We start from the raw sequence: 22,501 nt of genomic DNA on the forward strand, positions 1-22,501 counted from the left end.
GGAGCTCATTGTCCATAACTCTTCTAGCATTTCAGTCTGTGTAGAATTGGGTATCTGAAGGATTTTCAATTGAAATTGGTCACTGAATAAAAACAAAACAAAAACAAAAACAAACTTTAATTATTGAACAACTAGCTGTAGATATATCACAATAACCTACAAATCCAAACTAATGTATTATAAAGATTGGAGTGCTATATTTGTCTTTATCTTTTGTTTCTCATATGATTGAGCCCACATTAGGGTCAGGCTTAAAGAAGGTCAAACAAAGCAGAGCAAACAGAGATCACAACAGACTGATTTACTACAGAATTATGAAGTGCTCAAACACCCTAAACTCAAGTTAGAAATGACCTTCAGTGTAATACATATTTTATGTGTACGAGCTGCAATTTGCATCAATGGAAGGAATACCCAAATAATGAGATCATAGATCCATGGAGGTATCAAAATCCATGAAGGGAATTGAAAGATCAGCATGATTGCTAAAAATCTTTGGATCCAAACTTATAAATGACAACAACAACATTAATTCTTTAGTGTTTACAAAGTATTTTCCTTAAAACAGCCCTGTGACATCTCAGAGAAAGTACTATTATACTCATTTTACCTGAGAAAGCTAGAGCTCAGAAAGGTTGTGACTTGCTCAGTCTCTTACATTGGAATTCAAACATAAAGATCATTTCCATTATACCAATTTATATTCAGGAGAAGGCAAAGAGGATACTTAATTATTTAAAATGCAACTCAGTTTGGAATTTCAAGAAGAGAGAATCCAGCTCTTATGTGTTTATTATGTCCAGGAAAAAGTTAGGAGTCTACATAGACAGAGGGAACAGGTGTGAATTCATTATATTGGGATAATTTTAAAAAATAGTCAATGAATGAGAAAGAGGGGTGCACTGGGAGAAGGGAGAAGAATAGGGAAAATTATCTCACATAAAAGGTGAATAAAAAAGAGTTAATACAGTGGAGGGAAAAATGGGAGTGGAGATGGATAACACTTGAACCTCACTTTCATCAGAATTGGTTCAATGAGTGAATGCTAGAAACACACTCAGTTATGTATAGAACTCTATCTTACCCAATAGGGTATATGGGGGGGTATTCAGGAAAAACTAGTACTTTTGTCATGAGGGATTATTGAGCACTTTTCAGGGTTGTTTTCCTACACTGGCATCTGCTACCCAGCTCTCACCTGTGACTCCAAGAAACTGCTATGTATTCAATGGCTGCACTGGGAAACCACCACAGCAGACAGGATAAACCAAATTGAAGGTAACCAAAAGGCCACCAACCTTTTTGTAAGTTGGGGAGGTGGGAGTGGAGGAGTATCTACCCCAAGCATGGGAAGACTTCTCCACCATGGAAGGGGTTGATGGGAACAATTTGTTCCAATGGCCATGAAAGGGACTAAAGCATGCTCTGTGGATATTATAGAGTTTGGTTAGGCATCTAAGACTCCACATTCATCTACTACATTCTAAGTTGAGCCAATATCATTTGTCTTTATTTTTGTCTTGCAACTAGACTTCAATGTTTCTAGAAGAGAGAGGGTGCTAATTTCATGCAACTCTGCCTCACTTAAATACAATAAACACACAAGACATTATCCTGTGATGTCACTGGCCCCTTTTAAAATGAAGAACCCACAGCAATGACAACAACAACCCAATGGGGAAGTAGGAACTGAGGGAAATAAGAGAAAGAGATTAAAAACAGAGGGCAAACTAAGTAGGAAAATGATCAGAAGGGATCCAAGATGGAGAAGTAACTAGGGAATTAGCTTGCTGTTTCACCATGAAAATCCTCTCTGAACAAAAATAAAATATTGCTACAAAATGAATACAGGAGTCAAAGAACCAACAAAGAATCAGAGGGAAATGACCTTCAAAAAAAAAAAAGAAAAACCCAAAAGTTAGGCAGAGACCATCTAGGGAAGTGAGGTAATAAAGGAGTAGAGCTACCAGGGGGCATAGCAGTGAGTGAAGAGCAAGCCATGAGCAAACTATATCCTCACCACAACATATCTGCTCTCACATCTGTTCTGAACTTAATACTAAGCTAAGTCAGACCCTGAGATCCTGCTAGACAAAAAGAGATCCAAGCCAACTAACACTCCATTGAAATTGCAAACCTGTAGAGGAGTCTAGAGTCCAAGACCAAGGCAATCTGGGCTGAAGGGGGCTGATATATGTGGGCCCAGAGCAAAGTCAGTAATTCCAGTCTGGGCTTGGGATGAGGACACAGTTTTCAGAGGGAGCCTCCCTAATATCTTTTTGCCCAAAACTAAGAGTGGAGGTCCAGAACAAAGTAATCAAGGGTGTGCCTGATTGAATCAAGAACACCTTGATACCAAAAACATTTGCCTAAGCCTGGTGCTAGAATCTGATCAGCACCTGACCTGGTCAAGTTCAGACTGAGATCAAAAGCTTACATCTAAGCCTGGGGAAATCTTTAAACTATCAGCATTGCAAGGGTCAATTGAATCAGCAGGGGGAGGGGACTCTTAGAACTCTCAGCCCTCAGATCATATGGTAAACTAGTAACAACCCAGAAAATAAGATGAAAAATAGTATCATGGAAGAAGGGCTGAAGTTTAATAGGGTACCCCTACTTCCCAGGAAACAGAGCCTACCTATAATTTGATAGGGAAAAAATGAGAAAATATTTTTAAAAGCACCTAACTCTAAAGACATTTTATGGAGACAAAAAAAACAAGGTACATACACAGAAAGGGACAGTGATAGCAAAGGTAACACACCCAAAGTCCAAAAGAAAAATATGGATTTGACACAGATTCTGGAAGAGCTCAAAAAAAGACTTCAAAACCCAATTATTAGAGGTAGAGAAAAAGTAGGGAAGAGAAATGAAAGTAATGCAAGAAATGAGTCATTTGAAAAAGGAGAGATGAAAACTGACAGAGGAAAACCAGGTCTTAAAAATCAGAATTGGCCATCTAGAAATCAATGATTTCATGAGAAATCAAGAAACAATAAAGCAGAATAAAAATAATAGAAAAAAACACACAGAGGAAAACATGAAATATCTTATTGAAAAAACAATGGATGTAGAAAATAGATCTAGGAGAAACACTGAAAATTATTGGATTATCTGAAAGCCATGATGAAGAAAAAAATTTGGATATCATATTACAAGAAATTATCAAAAATAACTGTTTAGAGATCCTTGAACAAGAAAATAAAATTCAAATTAAAATATTCACAGATTGTCTCCAGAAAGAAATCCTTAATTGACAACTTCCAGGAATGTGATAGCCAAATTTAAGAGCCACCAAGCTAAAGAAAAAGTAGTTCAAGCAGCCAGAAAGAAAGTTTTCAAATACCATGGAGCTACAATCAGGATCACTCAGGGCCTACAGGCTTCTACATTAAAGGTTCAGAAGACATGGAATATGATATTCAGAAAGGCAAAAGATTTGGGTTTACAATCCAGAGTCACCTATCCAGCAAAACTGAGTATACTCTTTCAGGGGGAGAAATGATCATTCAATAAAACAGAAGGTTTCCAAATATTCCTGAGGAATAATCTAGATGTAAATAAAAAATTTGAAGGCCAAATATGAGACACAAGAGGAACCCATAAAGGTAAATAAGAAAGAGGAAATTGAAGGGACTCATTAAGGTAAAAATGTCTATATGTTTACCTGGAAAGAGGATTTCTATAATTCTCAAAAATTACTTTCAGTAGTAGAAAAGATATAAAGAATTTACTCAAAAAGAGGGTGGAAAAGTAAGCTTATTATGATAATATAATGTATATGATGATAATATGATGTATATGTAAATGTGATGATATAGAATATGTATGTATGATATGATATGTATGCATATGAATGACATGTAAAACATCAATCAAGGACTGAAAGAGAGGGTTGCACTGAGAGAAAAGGGAAAAGAGAGAAAGAATGGAGTAAGTTATATAACAAAAAGAGTCAAGAAAAATCAATACAGAGAGGGAAGAATAAGGGTGGTAATGGTCAATGCTTAAACTTTACTCTCTTTGTAACTGTCTCAAAGAGGGAAAAAGAAGTATACTCAGTGGGGCATATAATTCCATTTTACCCTACAGAGAAGTAGAAGGGGAACAAGACAAGGGAATTGGTGGGGGATAAATAAAGGGAGGGGAAACTGGGGGGAGGGGTGACAAAAAGCAAAATACTGGTGAGGAGGAATAGAGTGAAAAGGAATAGAGCAGGATCCAAAGGAGATAATACGATTGAGGGCAATACAGAGTTAGTAATCATCACACTTAATGTGAATGAGACAAACTCATCCATTTGACAGAAGTGGATACCAGAGTGGATTAAAAACCAAAATCCTACTATATGTTGTTTACAGGAAACACATTTGACACAGGGTGACACACAGATTCAAGGTAAAAGGCAGAACAGAATATATTATGCATCTTCTAAAGTAAAAAAAAAAAAGCAGGAGTAGCAAGCATGATACCAGACAAAGCCAAAGTAGAAACTGATCTGATTAAAAGAGATAAGGAAGGAAATTACATTTTGCTAAAAAGTAAAAAGTACTATAAACAATGAGGTAATATCATTACTAAACATTTATTCACCAAATGGTATAGCATATAGATTTCTAAAGGAAAAATTGAAGGAGCTCAAGGAGGAAATCAATAGTAAGACCATACTAGTGAGGGGATCTTAACCTTCCCCTTTCAGAACTAGATAAATTGAACCAAAAAATAAATAAGAGAAAAGTAAGGGAAGTAAGTGAAATGCTAGAAAAATTCGAATTAATAAATATCTGGAGAAAACTGAACAGGGATAAAAAGGAATATACCTTCTTCTCAGCAGTACATGGTGCATATACAAAGATGGACCATGTACTAGGGCATAGAAATATTGCAAACAAATGCAGAAAAGCAGAAATAACAAACGCCAGTTTTTCAGATCACAATGCAATAAAAAATATAATTAACAAGGGTCCATGGAAAAGCAAATTTAAAACTAATTGGAAACGAAATAATCTAATTCTTCAAAACAGGTGGGTCAAAGAAAATGGTCAGAAGCACTGAGGAGGACTGGTTAAATTAGAAAAAGAAAGATAAAAAAAGGCTATAAGATGGAGGGAAACACAAAGTTTTTTATCATAATTGTGAATGTGAATAGGGAGAACTCTCCCATAAATCACAAGTGGATATCACAATGTATTAAAAGCCAGAATCCAACAATATGTCATTTACAAGAGACACACTTGAAACAGAGATACACATAGAGTTAAAATTAGGAACTGGAGCATAATCTAATATGCTTCAATTGTGGTTAAAAATGACAGGGATAGCAAACCTGATCTCAGACAAAGTAAAACAAAATAGAATTAATTAAGAGACAATTAGGGAAACTACATTTTAGGGGCAGCTAGTGGTGACTCAGTGAAGCCTGGAGACAGAAGTTTCTAGATTCAAATCTGACCTCAGACATGTCTTAGCTTTCTGACCCAAGACAAATCACTGAATTCCAATTGCCTAGCCCTTATTGCTTTTCTGCTTTTGAACTGATATTTGCATCAATTCTAAGATGGGAGGTAAGAGGGTTTGTTTTTTTTTTTAAGAAACTAAATTTTCTTTCTTTCTCTTTTTAAGTCCTTACCTTCCATCTTGGAGTAAATACTGTGTATTGGCTCCAAAGCAGAAGAGTGGTAAGGACTAGGCAATGTGGGGGTTAAGTGACTTGCCCAGGATCTGGGCTGGGAAGTGTCTGAGGCCAGATTTGAATCTAGGATCTCCCATCTCTAGGTCTGAGTCTCAATCCACTGAGTCATCCCGCTGCCCCAGAAACTAAATTTTTAAAAAGTTACTATAGATAATGTGGTAGAACGTAGTAACTAGAATAGTATACTGAATCAGTAGCTGTCTGAGTAGTATATAACAATATCTGGGCATCTGGCCAAGCCAGTCAGTCAATAAACATTTAAGTGTCTACTTTGTTCCAGGCACTGTGCTAAACTCTTAGGATAAAAGAGGCAAATGACAATTCCTTTTCTCAAGGATCTCAGAATAGTGGGGGAAAGAACAAGCAAGCAAATATGAACAAGTAAGCTGTATGCATCCTCAAAGCTGCACTGAGTGCACAACCATCTGCAAACAGAAAGTTGTGTACTAACTTTCTCTTCATTGTAGTCTTTTGAAGTTAAATTTTATATCGTCAGTGCAACTTTGCATGCAGTTTTCATCCTCATTGAACATATCTGGCAATATTACTGAAAACTGAAAACATCATGCTAAAAAGCATCTGAGCAAGAATAAATTCTTGCTTCACAGTAGAACCCCTGCCTTCCCTGTAAATCTCTGCTAGAATGGAATCAACATCAGGGTTTTTGCCACACAAGAGGAGCATAATGGCATTCAAAATCTATTCTTCAACTGGAAGTTCAGCTAGAGAGGAATTGACTTAAACCTGGGATATAGAGTCATGGCTTCAGCAGTGATTGATGATAGTCTGTTGAGAACACTATGGAAATGTTCAGCTTATCTCCCCAGGATCATGTCTTTATCACCGACCAGCTTGGCTCCATCATCAAAGAATAATTGATATGCACTATAGGTCTTTGGTCCATCAATAACCTTTAGGGCATCATAGGAGTGCTTTGGGTTGTTACTGTCAGTGTAAAACTGAATTTCATCTGCCTTCTTACTGAGCCCCAAATCCTACATCTTTCTAAGCTTCATTTGAACGTTATTTCTGATGGAGTTACACCTGTCTTCTTAGAGAGGAACAAGAAATCTGGCTGGTAAACTTCCTTTAGAAAATCTGTGCTATGAATTGGGAAATAGCAACAGGTCCTTACAATAGAATTTATTTGTCCATATATATGGTAACATCTTAAAAGGTGGTAAAAGATCCTTAGGAATGACAGTATCGCATTTATGTTGTTAGATGAAAGAATTTTCAGTTTGATGATTATTTCCTGACTTTTTTATTATAAGCAATGATACTGTCCTGTAAGTGGCATACCTGCCTTGAACAATTATTAGGTGGGTGAGAAGCTCTATATTAACCTTAGGCACTGCTCTTTTTTTTTTTTACTGTGCATCTATGATATACCAACTGTTTACTTTTTGGTTTGATTCTAAACCATTTCCATATTGTAGTAGATTTTCATTAGTCTTCAATGTATTACCATATAAATTGTACTATGCAAAATCACTGAAAAATCCAGCAATCTTCCCTTGGGGTCTGGGAAATGAGATAAGGAACCAGCCAAGGCCAGACTTATGAAAGCCTACAAATATCTTAAGAACCTGGAAGAAATAGGTACCTTCTAGTGAACTGTTCCCTGAGAATGGAGATTCATAGGTGTGATAGAGGCATGGAGAGAGGATTTGCAGGACAAACCAAGATGCAAGAGTCAAGGATGGGGACCTGTCTGTCAATCAAGAAGAAGGTTCCAAACAGAATGTTCCCAGGAGAGGCAGTTGAGCTGGTCAGGGGGAGAAACTTGTGACTTTGTCTCTGTCTCTCTGGCTCTGGGCAGTTGAAGTTGACCAGGGGAGAAACTTTGAACTTTATTTCTTTCTCTTGGGGAGTTGAAGCTGACTGAAAGGACCCTTGGGGGGCTTGGCTTGGCTTTGAGCTATTTGACCAAAGAAGGATCTGATTCTGTCTCTCTCTGAGATTTTGACTGACCAACAGTTGGAGGAAAGCCAGGCTGAAGGAGAAACTTTGAACTTTGTTTCTCTCTGGGGTTGTTGAGAGACCTTGCTAACTTTGTGAAGAAAGAAGAGTTTAAAGAGCTGTTGTCCTCCATCTCTCTAACTGTCCATCACACTAATTGTCTCAGAGTCACAGTTGTGACTGGACTATTTTCTCAAACCCTCGATTCTCCCTCATTTTAGATTAGGGACATCCTCATCCCTCTTACCTCAGTTTCCTATCCTGTTATCCCAATAAACCCCTTACCTTGAAAAGGAAAAGAAAAAGGGTATCTTTGTAGTTCACTCAGGCTTCAAGAAGAACTGGGAGGAGAGGGAGGCAGGAAGGAGAGGTTTGGAGAAGGGAGGGCGTGAAAGGGAGGAGGAGGTTAGGAAACATACTGATCAATTAGTCATCAGTAGAGATCAGTAGGCAAACCCCAGAGCATTCCCCAGAGCAGTTCCCCTGTGTGGCAGCATCCCTGTACTAGCATCCCTCAGCATTTCTCATTCCTACCTCCATTACAACCAAGCAGTTTCAGGGTTCCCTTAGCTGCTCTCCCTAGTCACAAGCCAGAGTACAGCAGTCATTGCAAAAGAAAGTTTCCTCAGTTTACTTTCTCTATTTCAGAGGGTAGACTAACGTTTCCATGCCACAAAAATACAGGTCAAGCTATTCATCTTAGATGAGTAGGTCTTCACCAGATTTTGACTTAATCTCAACTCAAGAAAGGGAGAGAACTTCCTTTAGTTCATTCTTGTCCTCAACCCTCTTCTTATTAATGGTAGCAGACCCTATTAGTGTTGTTGTTCATTTTTGTTCTAAAGAGGACCAATGATTTCATGTAATGACTTCTTGACTTGTTTGTGAATTTGTTTTAAATGAGGCAGAGTTGCACAGTTATCAATGCCACTTTCTCTTCCAGAGTCATTAAAGTCCAGGATGACTGGTGATGGCCTGGGATGCAGTGTATGACCTTGGTTGGCATCTTTAATGTCTCTAAGTGTTTCACAATGCCTGCTTCAGCCACCTTCATAGCTACTAGAACAAATTGTTCTCATCTACCCATTCTGCCAGGGGAATTCTTCACAAAATGTGTTTAATTTTACTTAGTAGCTGAGTCTGAGTTAAAGTTTTAATTCTTACTACCTGAGTATCCTTGATCAAGTCACTTTTTATCTTTCATGGCCCTAGTTTCCTGATCTATAAAATGAAGGGTTTGGATTAGAGGTCTCTTCTAGCTATAGATTCTATGATTCTATGTTTTTGCTTTGAGGCTATCTTTTGGGGAGAAAAGACTAAACATTAATTCTTGTCCATTATACTCTAATGATCAAGTTGTATTTTTTTGAAGGAGGAAGAGCAAGAGAGCCCACTGAAATCTCATCATGGCAGAATAGTGAAGCAGGGAAAGATAAAGTTCTGTTCTGAATATGTTAAGTTTGAGATATCTATGGGACAACCAGGAAGAAATGTTAAGGAGATAGTTGAAGATTCAAAAGCAGAGATTGGGAGAGGGCTAAAAGCTAGATGTCCATTTGGGAGTCACCTGCATAAAGATGATAGTTAGGCCCCCCATGGGACCTGATGACATTAGAGAGAGAAGATGAGAAGGCTCAGAACATATCACCAGGATATGTAGGTAGTGACTGGTAGGGGGTGGAACTGAGAAATGGATAATGGTTAAGCAAAGGACCCTGAAAAGGATTCCTTTAACAGGAAAGAAGAGAACCAGGTGAGAGAAGTGCCATGAAAACCCAGGGAAGAGAGATTGTTTGGAATGAGAAAATCATTGACATTGGAAATAATAATAAATAGAGAAAGAGATTAAGAGTAGTTTGAAGACAGTGGTATGTATGGAAGTCAGATTACAAAGGGGTGAGGAGTGAGAAATGAGACAGTGAATAGAGTGACAGTGAATGAGACAATGAATAGAGACAAGACTCCCCCTACTCTCTCCCTCCCCTGTTTTGGGGAAGAATGATCAAGGATAAAAGCTTGAGGGTAAAATGAAGAGATTTTTTTTAGAGGGTGGTGGAGAACTGAGTATATTTGTGGGTAGCAAGAAATAAAGGAGTTGTTTGTGGAAAATTATGCAAAAATTTGAAGGTCATACTCCAGGACATGAGATCAAGGGTATAAATGGGATGTTTGACTTTGCCAAAGAGAAGGGATACCTTTTCCTCCAAGGCTGGAGCAACAGAGAAGAAAATGGAGGATTGCCAAGATTGGCCTGAGACATTTGACACTTGAGAGAGGTAATCTTTCAATATGTTAACTATTTATTCTTCTAGTTTCTCTTAAACTCTATCACTTGATCAAATGAAATCCTTCAGGAAATAGTGTACTAGAACTATTTCCCCCTCAAAATACCAATGTCTCCATCAATTTTAAACATGTTATGTCTCATCCCCCATTTTTTATAGATCAAGATGAGATCTCTATTTGTTCTCTTCTGCAAAACAATCAATGAAAACATTACTCATTATAACATCTTGATATATAAAGTATAATAAGGACCAACATGATAAAATTCTCCTTGAAGTCAGTGCCAGGAATCTCTCTAGAGTAATGTATATGCTTTTTTTTTGTTTCAAGTAATTAGATTTCAATTTTTCTTACTTGGCTGCCAGGAATCTCAGACATAAATTCAGGACTCAACTATAATAATGAATATGATCACATTCTACATGCCTGTTAATATTGATTTATATGCCTTCTTTCCCCCCATAATTGCAGCTATTCTGTTTATTTTCAGGGAGAATATTTTCTCAAAATAAATAAAAATCTTAATTTGGAACTATGCCCAAAGGGCGATAAAAGACTGTCTGCCCTTTGATTCAGCCATAGCACTGCTGGGTTTGTACCCTAAAGAGATAATAAGGAAAAAGACTTGTACAAGAATATTCATAGCTGCGCTCTTTGTGGTGGCCAAAAATTGGAAAACGAGGGGATGCCCTTCAATTGGGGAATGGCTGAACAAATTGTGGTATATGTTGGTGATGGAATACTATTGTGCTCAAAGGAATAATGAACTGGAGGAATTCCATGGAGACTGGAACGACCTCCAGGAAGTGATGCAGAGTGAGAGGAGCAGAACCAGAAAAACATTGTACACAGAGTCTGATTATGGCATAATTGAATGTAATGGACTTCTCTACCAGTAGTAATGCAATGATCCAGGGCAATTCAGAGGAACTTAGGAGAAAGAAAGCTCTCCACATCCAGAGGAAGAACTGTGGAACCAGAAATGCATTAGAAAACTATACGATCAACCACGTAGTGCCATAGGGATGGGAATAGGGTTTTGATGTTAAAGAATTGCTCTACTGCAAATATGAGTAGCATGGAAATAGGTTTTGAATAATGATACATGTATTACACAGTGGAATTGCTCATTGGTTCCAGGAAGGGGGAAGAGAAAGTGGGAAGCTGGGAGCATGAATCATGCAATCATAGAAAAATATTCTAAATATAAAAATAAAAATAAATCAATAAAAATATGATTATATACACACAGTTCTTCTGTATCTCAGGAGTTGATATGAATTACCATAGTCAGAAAAATGTCACTACCTTAAAGCCAATCTTCTGGTTACAAACTATTCTGTACTTAGCTGGGTTAATATTCCACTAAGAAAGTGTGACTTTAGGTTCTTGGTGGGACCCATCAGAGATTTTGTTCCACTGGCATTTGAGCACACAGATGAAGAATCAAAAGGATGAATGTGGAGAAAATGCTGAACTTATAATTAAAAAAAAACCTGGTTTTGAGTCCTGGATCTCCCCTCTTACCTATTTTTTAATCCTTACTTTATGTCTTAGTAACAACACTAAGTCAGGACAAGGTGGGGTTAAGTGACTGGCCAGGGTCACACATCTAAAAAGTGTCTGAGGCCACATCTGAACACAGGACTTCTGAACTCTAGACTTGGTCCTCTATTCACTGAGTCACCTACCTGCCTCTTTCCCACTTATTTTGTGAACTTGAAAAAGTCACTTGTCCTCTTTGGGCTTCAGTTTCATCTTTAAAAATTAAGGTTTGGGGTTAAATGGTCTTCATTATTACTTCTAGCTTGAAAAATTTTAACATATAGGCAGGAGAGTACTGGAGTTATCTTTTTTGTTTTTAATTTTTTAAAAACCCTTACCTTCTGTCTTAGAATCAATATTATGCATTGGTTCCAAAGTAGAAGAGTGATATGGACTAGACAATGGAGGTGACTTGCTCAGGGTCACATAGCTGGGAAGTGTCTGAATCCAGATTTGAACCTAGGACCTCCCATCTCTAGGCCTGGCTCTCAATCCACCGAGCTACCAGCTGCCCCCTGGAGCTATCTTGTACCAGTTGTGAAGCTGTACTGGCTATTTTGTACCAGCCAGAGCCAAATGTTAAGTCTGCACCTTGGAAACTGGAAAATGCTACAAATCACTGTTTGATTTCTTTTGTGATTTTGTCAAAGCAATGAAGAAAATATTAGTAATGCAGATTCAATTTAAAAGTACTCTGGGTATATATTTTTGGGTGAGAGGAGAGCTGATTATTAAGCATTAACCAGCACACCTCTTATTGGAAGAAACCATTTATTGGAGCCCTTATTAGAAGAAACCATTTGCTATTATACTTAATTTTGTGAGGAAAGTCAGAAAACGTTCTCCTGTGAGCTTCTGTTTCCCCGGGGAACAATATATTCACTCCAGATTTATAGCTCCATCTAGGCCTGTGGCCTTCTCAAGCAGGGAAATAACTCAAGGGTTAGACCCTAGTCAATCTTCCTTGAATACAGACATCACTGTACTAATCCTCTTTATTTATTTATTTATTTCGTATTTTATTTTATTTTTCTATTTGAATAAGTTTATTTAGTCAAATTAGAACATTATTCCTTGGTTACAGTGATTACATTATTTCCCTCCCTACCCTTCCCCAAGCCAACAAGCAATTTCATTGGGTATTACTTGTGTCCTTGATCAGAACCTATTTCCATGTTGTTGTTTGCACTAGGATGTTCATTTAGAGTCTACATCCCCAACCATATCCCTTCGATCCACGTATTCAAGTAGTAGTTTTCCTTCAGTGTTTTTACTCCTACAGTGTTTCCTATGGATGTGGATAGTAGTTTTACTCATAGATTCCTTCAAGTTGGTCAGGGTCACTGCATTGACACTAATGGAAAAGTTCATTACATTCAATTGTACCATAGTGTATCAGTCTCTGTGTACGTTTTCCTGGTTCTGCTCCTCTCACTCTGCATCACTTCCTGGAGGTCGTTCCAGTCTCCATGGAATTCCTCCACATTATTATTCCTTTTAGCACAATAATATTCCATCACCAACATATACCACAATTTGCTCAGCCATTCCCCAATTGAAGGGCATCCCCTCATTTTTCCAGTTTTTTGCCACAACAAAGATAGCAGCTATGAATATTCTTGTACATGTCTTTTCCTTATTATCTCTTTGGGGTACAAACCCACTGGATCAAAGGGCAGACAGTCTTTTATCACCCTTTGGGCATAGTTCCAAATTGCCCTCCAGAATGGTTGGATCAATTCACAGCTCCATCAGTAATGAATTAATATCCCAACTTTGCCACATCCCCTCTAGCATTCCTTACTTTCCTTTGCTATCATGTTAGCCAATCTGCTAGGTGTGAGGTGATACCTCAGACTTGTTTTGATTTATATTTCTCTGATTATAAGAGATTTAGAACACTTTTTCATGTGCTTATTAATAGTTTTGATTTCTTTAACTGAAAATTGCCTATTCATGTCCCTTGCCCATTTTTCAATTGGAGAATGGCTTGATTTTTTTGTACAACTGGTTTAGCTCTTTATAAGTTTGAGTAATTAGACCATTGTCAGAGGTTTTGGTAATAAAGATTGTCTCCCAATTTGTTGCTTCCCTTCTAATTTTGGATGCATTAGTTTTGTTTGTACAAAAACTTTTTAATTTGATGTAATGAGAATTATTGATTTTACATTTTGTGATATTTTCTAGCTCTTGCTTGGTTTTAAAGTCTTTCCTTTCCCAAAGATCTGACAAGTATACTATTCTGTGTTCACCTAATTTGCTTATAGTTTCCTTTTTTATATTCAGATCATTCACCTATTCTGAGTTTATCTTGGTGTAGCGTGTGAGATGTTGATCCAAACCTAATTTCTCCCAAACTGTCTTCCAATTTTCCCAGCAGTTTTTTTTTAATCAAAAAGTGGGTTTTGGTCCCCAAACTGGGATCTTTAGGTTTGTCATAGACTGTCTTGCTGAGGTCACTTACCCCAAGTCTATTCCACTGATCCTTCTTTCTGTCTCTTATCCAGTACCAAATTGTTTTGATAACCACTGCTTTATAGTATAGTTTGAGATCTGGGACTGCAAGGCCTCCTACCTTCATGTTTTTTTTTCATGATTTCCTTGGGTATCCTTGATCTTTTGGTCTTCCAAATGAACTTTGTTGTGGTTTTTTCTAATTCAGTAAAAAAGATTTTTGGTAATTCAATGGGTATGGCACTAAAAAAGTAAATTAATTTGGGTAGGATTGAAATTTTTATTATGTTAGCTGCTCCCACCCATGAGCAATCAATGTTTTTCCAATTGTTTAGATCTAGTTTTAATTGTGTCTAGAGTGTTTTGTAGTTGTGTTCACATAGTTCCTGTGTTTGTCTCAGCAGATAGATTCCTAAGTATTTTATATTGTCTAAGGTGATTTTAAATGGAATTTCTCTTTCTAATTCTTGCTGATGAAATGGGTTGGAGATATATAGAAATGCTGATGACTTATGCGGGTTTATTTTGTATCCTGCAACTTCACTAAAATTGTTGATTGTTTCGACTAGCTTTTTGGTTGATTCTCAGGATTCTTAAGTTAAACAATCATATCATTTGCAAAGAGTGATAGCTTGGTCTCCTCACTGCCAATTTTAATACCTTCAATTTCTTTTTCTTCTCTAATTGCTACTGCTAGTATTTCTAGTACAATGTTAAATAATAGAGGCGATATTGGGCATCCTTGTTTCACTCCAGATCTTATTGGAAAGGCTTCTAGTTTTTCCACATTGCAGATGTTGTAACCCTTGTGATGACTTGCTGGAGTCTTTTTGCTAGTATCCTATTTAAGATTTTTGCATCTATATTCATTAGGGAGATTGGTCTATAATTTTCTTTCTCTGTTTTGGAGCTGCCTGGCTTTGGAATCAGTCCCATGTTTGTGTCATAAAAGGAGTTTGGTAGAATTCCCTCTTTGCTTATTATGTCAAATAGTTTGCATAGTATTGGGATTAACTGTTCTCTGAATGTTTGATAGAATTCACTTGTGAATCCTTCGGGCCCTGGGGATTTTTTCTTAGGGAGTTCTTTGATGGCCTGTTGGATTTCATTTTCTGATATGGGATTATTTAAGAATTCTATTTCTTCTTCTGTTAGTCTAGGCAGTTTGTATTTTTGTATATATTCATCCATATCGCCTAGATTGCTGTATTTATTGCCATATAATTGGGCAAAGTAATTTCTAATGATTGCCTTGATTTCCTCTTCATTGGAGGTGATGTCCCCCTTGTCATCTTTGATGCTGTTAATTTGCTTTTCTTCTTTCCTTTTTTTTAAAATTAGATTGACCAGTACTTTGTCTATTTTGTTTGTTTTTTCAAAGTACCAGCTTCTAGTCTTGTTTATTAAGTCAATAGTTCTATCACTTTCGATTTTATTAATTCCTCCCTTAATTTTTAGGATTTCTAGTTTGGTTTTATGCTGGGGGTTTTTAATTTGATCACTTTCGAGTTTTTTAATTTGCATTTCCAATTGATTGATTTCTGCTCTCCCTAGTTTGTTAATATATGCACTCAGGGATATGAATTTACTTCTGATTACTGCTTTGTCTGCATCCCAAAAGGTTTGAAAGGATGTCTCACCATTGTCATTTTCCTTGATGAAATTATTAACTGTTTCTATGATTTCTTCTCTAACTAAACGATTTTGGAGTATCATATTGTTTAATTTCCAATTAATTTTTGATTTGGTTTTCCATGTACTGTTACTGATCATTATTTTTTATTGCCTTGTGATCTGAAAAGGCTGCATTTATTATTTCTGCTTTTCTGCATTTGTATGCCATGTTTCTGTGACCTAGTGTATGGTCAATCTTTGTGAATGTGCCATGTGGTGCTGAGAAGAAGGTGTATTCCCTTTTGTCCCTATTTATTTTTCTCCATATGTCTATTAACTCTAATTTTTCTAAGATTTCATTCACTTCTTTTACCTCTTTCTTATTTATTTTTTGATTTGATTTATCTAAATTTGATAATGGTTGGTTCAAATCTCCCACTAATATTGTTTTACTGTCTATTTCTTCCTTCAATTCTCTTAGTTTTTCTATTAGAAATTTGGGTGCGATATTATTTGGTGCATACATGTTGATTAGTGATATTTCCTCATTATCTAAAGTCCCTTTTAACAAAATATAATTACCTTCCCTATCCCTTTTAATCAGGTCTATTTTTGCTTTGGCTTTATCAGATATCATAATTGCAACTTCTGCCTTCTTTCTATCAGTTGAGGCCAAGAAGGTCTTACTCCATTCTTTAATTCTGACCTTGTGGGTGTCTACCTGCCTCATGTGTGTTTCTTGAAGACAACATATGGTAGGGTTTTGGATTCTAACCCATTCCTCGATTTGTCTACATTTTATGGGTGAGTTCATCCCATTCACGTTTAAAGTTATGATTGTGACTTGTGAATTCTCTGGCATTTTGATATCCTTCCTAATTCTAACCTTTCTTCTTTAGCTCTAACCTTTTAATCCAGTCATTTACTTTAAATCAGTCCACCTTGTCCCCTCCCTTGATATGTTTCCCTTTCTAGCCCCTCCCTTTTTGTTCCCTCCCCCTCCCCCCTCTCCTTCCCTCCTCTTTTGTTTTCCCTCCCCCCAACCCCCCTTGGTTTTCCCTTCTCCCTACCCTTGTTGGGTAAGATAGAATTCAAGATCCCAATGGATCTGGATGTTTTTCCCTCTCAGAGTTGATTTCCCTGAGAGTAAGGTTTAAATAAAAACTCTCTTCCTCTCCTTCTTATAGGAGTTTTCTTCCCCTCCCTTTTCCGTGTGAATCTTTGTGTGAGAAAGATTATTCTATTTGATTTTTCCCTCCTATTTACACATTACATTTTCCCTATATTAATATATATATATATAGATTGATATAAATGTAGTCCTTATAGAAGAGAGTTTGAATAAATGAAAAGATAACAATTTTCTCCTTTTCCCTTTCCATCATATTTACCTTTTCAGGTATTCCATGCTCTTTGTTTTTCGATATCGAACTTTCCACAGAGCTCTGGTCTTTTCTTTGCAAAAAGTTGGAAATCTTCTATTTTGTTGAATGCCCATACTTTCCCTTGGAAGTATATAGTCAGTTTTGCTGGATAGCTGATTCTTGGTTGAAGACCCAGCTCTCTTGCCTTTCTGAAAATCATGTTCCATGCCTTACGATCATTCAGAGTGGAACTTGCAAGGTCTTGTGTGACCCTGATTGGCATTCCTTTATATTTAAATTGTCTTTTTCTGGCTTCTTGTAGGATTTTTTTTTTTTGCTTGAAAGCTTTGGAATTTGGCAATTACATTCCTGGGAGTTTTCTTTTGGGGATTTAGTGTAGAGGGTGTTCTGTGAGCTCTTTCAGTGGCTATATTGCACCCTTGTTCTAGAATCTCTGGGCAATTTTCTTTGATTATATATTGTATTACAATGTCGAGTTTGCTGTTTATTTCTGGATTTTCTCTTAGTCCAATTATTCTTAAATTATCTCTTCTTCCTCTATTTTCCAAGTCTGTCACCTTGTCAGTGAGATATTTTATGTTCTCTTCTAATTTCTTGATCTTTTGGCTTTCCTTTATTGATTCTTGCTCTTTTACCTGCTAGTTTTCTTCCAGTTGCCTAATTATGACCTTTAAAGCCTGTTTTTCCTTTTCAGTTTGGTCAAACCGGTTTTGTAGTTACATGAAATTCTTTTACATTAATTCCCACTGTTCCTGCCAGAAGGCTTCCACCTTTTTGATCATTTTCAATTCAAATTCTTCAAAAGTTTGTGGAGAGTTTCCATTTCCTTTGGAAGGTTTTGGCACATTTGCTTGTGTTTCCTCTTCTATCTCCTCTGTATTTTGTATTTTTGCTCAATAAAATGTGTCCAAAGTTGCCCCCTTCTTGTTTTTCTTGTTGTTTTGAGGCTTTTTTGCTTCTGTGCTGTTTGCCATCTCTATCTGAGTGAGGGGGGCTGGCTCTTCTGTTATCTGTCTGGTTTTCAGTGGCTTTAGCCCCAAGCAAATTGTTTGTCTTCCCCAGGAAGCCCAGAATTCTTGGTGTTTCAGTCTTTCGGTGTTGCTACCCTCCTCAGGTACCTCCCGATGCTTCTCTGTTGCCTTACTTCTATGCCCTGTGCCTGGCTTGACACTCTCAGATGTATTTCAATGCCTTTGCTGGCCAGAGAAGCCTGGACTCTGAGGGGGAGGGGCTGTGGCTTCCTGGAGCTCCAAGGGCTGGTGATAGGATTAACCTCAGACTGAGTATGCCCTGAGGCAGGGACCTTTGGTGAAACTCAGATGGAACGATCTGGTCAGGGGGCTACAGGCTCCTCCTGTCTCTCTCTGTTTCCCTGCTGTCTGGGTGCTCCCTTGACTGGGTCAGGTTGTTTTCAGGGTGGGGCCTTCAAAATAGCCTGCTCCTGAGGCCCTTTTGCCTGCCCTGAGGTTCCTGATGCTGCCTCAGATTCAACACTCTGGGTTGGGGGGGGATGGGTCCTGGGACCTTCCTTTTGCCTACCCCTTAGATCTGAGTGATCTCTGGTTCTGACTTTTGGGGGGCTGTACCTTTTGATCCAGGTCCAGGAGTGTTCCCAGGGTCTATTCTGTTGTTTGTTTTGAATTTTGGTGCCCTAGGAGCATTCAGTTTGAGATCGGTAAGGAAGGGTTTCTGGAGCTCTGAACTTTAGCTTTCTCTAAGCTGCCATCTTGACTGGAAGTCTCCATCACTTTCTTAAAATGGGATAATCAACAATATAATTAATCATACCCTGATTTACAGTTTTGCTGAAAATGCTTCCTCTGAAATCTTAACAATTTTCCCTTCTCAGGAAATTTGAACTGGCTCTAACATACTTCACGTGCTGAATCCTCAGTCATTTGTGCTCTACACTTTATCCACCCTAGATATTACAATTATCCCTTCCACATTGAGAGGATTAGTAACATAGAGCCCTCATTGTCTGGATAATCCACATAAAATGTTTTTACATTATTAATAATAATGATATTTTTGGTCTTCCCTTCGTAAAAGAGAAGTCTAATATTTTTTCTTTTTCTTGTATGGGGTGTTTAGAGTACCTTATTGTGAGTAGGATCAGTGGAATAGACTTGGGGTAAATGACCTCAGCAAGACAGTCTATGATAAATCCAAAGATCCCAGTTTTGGGAACCAAAAGCCACTATTTGATTTAAAAAAACTGCTGGGAAAATTGGAAGACAGTTTGGGAGAAATTAGGTTTGGATCATCATCTCACACCCTACACCAAGATAAACTCAGAATGGGTGAATGACCTGAATATAAAGAAGGAAACTATAAGCAAATTAGGTGAACACAGAATAGTATACTTGTCAGATCTTTGGGAAAGGAAAGACTTTAAAACCAAGCAAGAGCTAGAAAATATCACAAAATGTAAAATCAATAATTCTCATTACATCAAATTAAAAAGTTTTTGTACAAACAAAACTAATGCATCCAAAATTAGAAGGGAAGCAACAAATTGGGAGACAATCTTTATTACCAAAACCTCTGACATTGGTCTAATTACTCAAACTTATAAAGAACTAAACCAGTTGTACAAAAAATCAAGCCATTCTCCAATTGAAAAATGGGCAAGGGACATGAATAGGCAATTTTCAGTTAAAGAAATCAAAACTATTAATAAGCACATGAAAAAGTGTTCTAAATCTCTTATAATCAGAGAAATGTAAATCAAAACAAGTCTGAGGTATCACCTCACACCTAGCAGATTGGCTAACATGATAGCAAAGGAAAGTAAGGAATGCTAGAGGGGATGTGGCAAAGTTGGGATATTAATTCATTACTGGTGGAGCTGTGAATTGATCCAACCATTCTGGAGGGCAATTTGGAACTATGTCCAAAGGGTGATAAAAGACTGTCTGCCCTTTGATCCAGTGGGTTTGTACCCCAAAGATATAATAAGGAAAAGACATATACAAGAATATTCATAGCTGCTATCTTTGTTGTGGCAAAAAACTGGAAAATGTGGGGATGCCCATCAATTGGGGAATGGCTGAAAAAACTGTGGTATATGTTGGTGATGAAATATTATTGTGCTTAAAGGAATAATAAAGTAGAGGAATTCCATGGAGACTGGAACAACCTCCAGGAATTGATGCAGAGTGAGAGGAGCAGAACCAGGAAAACTTACACAGAGACTGATACACTGTGGTACAATCAAAGGCAATGGACTTCTCCATTAGTGGCAATGAAGTGATCGTGAACAAAAAGGAGGAATCTATGAGGAAAACCACTATTCACACCCAGAGGAAATACTGTGGGAGTAAAAACACCAAAGAAAAACAACTACTTGAATACATGGGTCGAAGGGTTATGGTTGTGCATGTAGACTCTAAATGAACATCCTAGTGCAAACAACAACATGGAAATAGGTTCTGATCAAGGACACAAGTAATACCCAATGGAATTGCATGTTGGCTGCAGGAAGAGTGGGAAGATGAGAGGGATGGAAATAATGTGATTATTGTAACCAAGGAACAATGTTCTAAATTGACTAAATAAACTCATTCAAATAAAAAAAAAATAGAGTACCTTATTGTAAATTCAGTATTAGGTATGCATTTCTGAGTTTCCAAACTTTTTCTGGCATCTGCTAGCCTTCATGTATTGTCTGCAGCTTCCACAAAACTCTCTCCAAATTCACATTTAATTATTTAATTTCTTAAAGTGACTATATATGTATATATGTACATATATATATATATATATATATATATATATAAACCCTGATGAGGAAAGTTCTTGTGTGGAAGGAATACCTGCATTCTGTTAGCCTGCAGAGAAAAGTAGAGACTCCAAAAATATTTATCACATCTTGTGGGGCCTCTTCATCACCATCTCCAGTATACTGTATGTATTGTAATTACTTTCTGTAGAGATACTGAGATACTGCCTAGTCCCCTCACCAGCTGCTCAGATTGACAATGGAAACTACTGCAATTAGGTGGCACAGAATATAGTGTATAGGACTGGGAAACAGGAAGACCCAAGTTCAAATTAGCCTCAGAAATTTACCAACTCCATCTCCCTGAACAAGTCACTGAGCTTCCTTAACTTCAGTTGCTTCATCTGTAAAATGGGGATAATGATAGCATCTACCCCACAGGGTTGTTGTAAGGATCAAATGATTTAATGAATGTAAAATACTTTAAAACCTTACATAAATACTACTTCTTTTTTATTATTAATTATTAACCATTTTAATGATCATCATTCCCTTTCTTCATATCAGGCATATGGCCATTTCCTTTTAGACTCTATTAATAGGAATGGTGGGAATTCTCAGTGAGAAACCTCTTGCTTAAGGGAAAGCTTAGTAAGCAAAGAAAGATTGGGCCAATTGCCAAATACAGAAAGCTCCGTTGTTCCCAGATATCTCTTTTCTCACCATTCCTGATGCAAATGAAAGATCACTTCCATTAGTCCATGTGTGCTGAGTTGTGTTGTGTCAGCACACAGTTGTTCAGCTTTGCTGACTAGTGCACACACACACACACACACACACACACACACACACACACAGATACATCATTACACATTACGTGGGCTTGGTGGGGCAGCCGTCCTCTGGTCAGGCTCTAATTTTGCATGGTGGGCAAGTTCTCTTCTGATGTGTCATCATGTTGTGGAAGTAACCATGAATTCCCAACGACTTTATCAGCATAAAACATTCTATAGCAACCAAAGCTATAAATAGGGGAGGGTAAATACTCTTTGCCCACAGGTACTGAAAATTAGAACAATGAGCTGCTGGTAAAGGTGGTCCACATGAAAGTTTCCAGCTAAATGTGTTTCCCCCATAAAATTCTCCAGTAACTATTTTTTAAAATGCCAAAGGGGTAGGGACAATTAACTATATAATAAATATTAACATCCATAAACTCCTCCCTCTCACCCAGGTCTAAAGAATGAATTTTGAATACCTTGAAAGAACATAAACATCTTAAAGTATAAAATGTCTTTAGATAGTAGATACCCCGAAAAATAGAATAGAGTAAATAGAAATCATTGATCCAAGAAATATTTGAAGAAAGTCAAAATCTGAAAAAATAACAGGATATATGAAGTATTAAATTTTTTTCTTTTATTTTCTAAGAACTCTTACCCTCTATCTTAGAATCAATACTGTTTATTAGTTCCAAAGCAGAAGAACAGTAAGGGCTAGACAATGGGGGTTAAGTGACTTGCCCAGTCACACAGCTAAGAAGTATCTGAGATCAAATTTGAACCCAGGACCTCCTGTGTCTAGACCTGTCTCTCAATCCTGAGCCACCTAGCTGACCCCCATGGAGTATTTTTTTTTAAATAAAAACAATTGACTTGGAAAACAGGATGAGAATAATCACTGGACTTCCTCAAAACCAAAATCCAAAAAACAATCTGGATATCATTTTTTCTTTTTTTTTTTTTAAACTCTTACCTTCCATCTTAGATTCAATATTGTTTATTGGTTCTAATGCAGAAGAGCAGTAAGGGCTAGGCAATCAGGGGTTAAGTAACTTAC

Source organism: Monodelphis domestica, chromosome 7 (assembly GCF_027887165.1).
Source record: "Monodelphis domestica isolate mMonDom1 chromosome 7, mMonDom1.pri, whole genome shotgun sequence".
NCBI lineage: Eukaryota > Metazoa > Chordata > Mammalia > Didelphimorphia > Didelphidae > Monodelphis > Monodelphis domestica.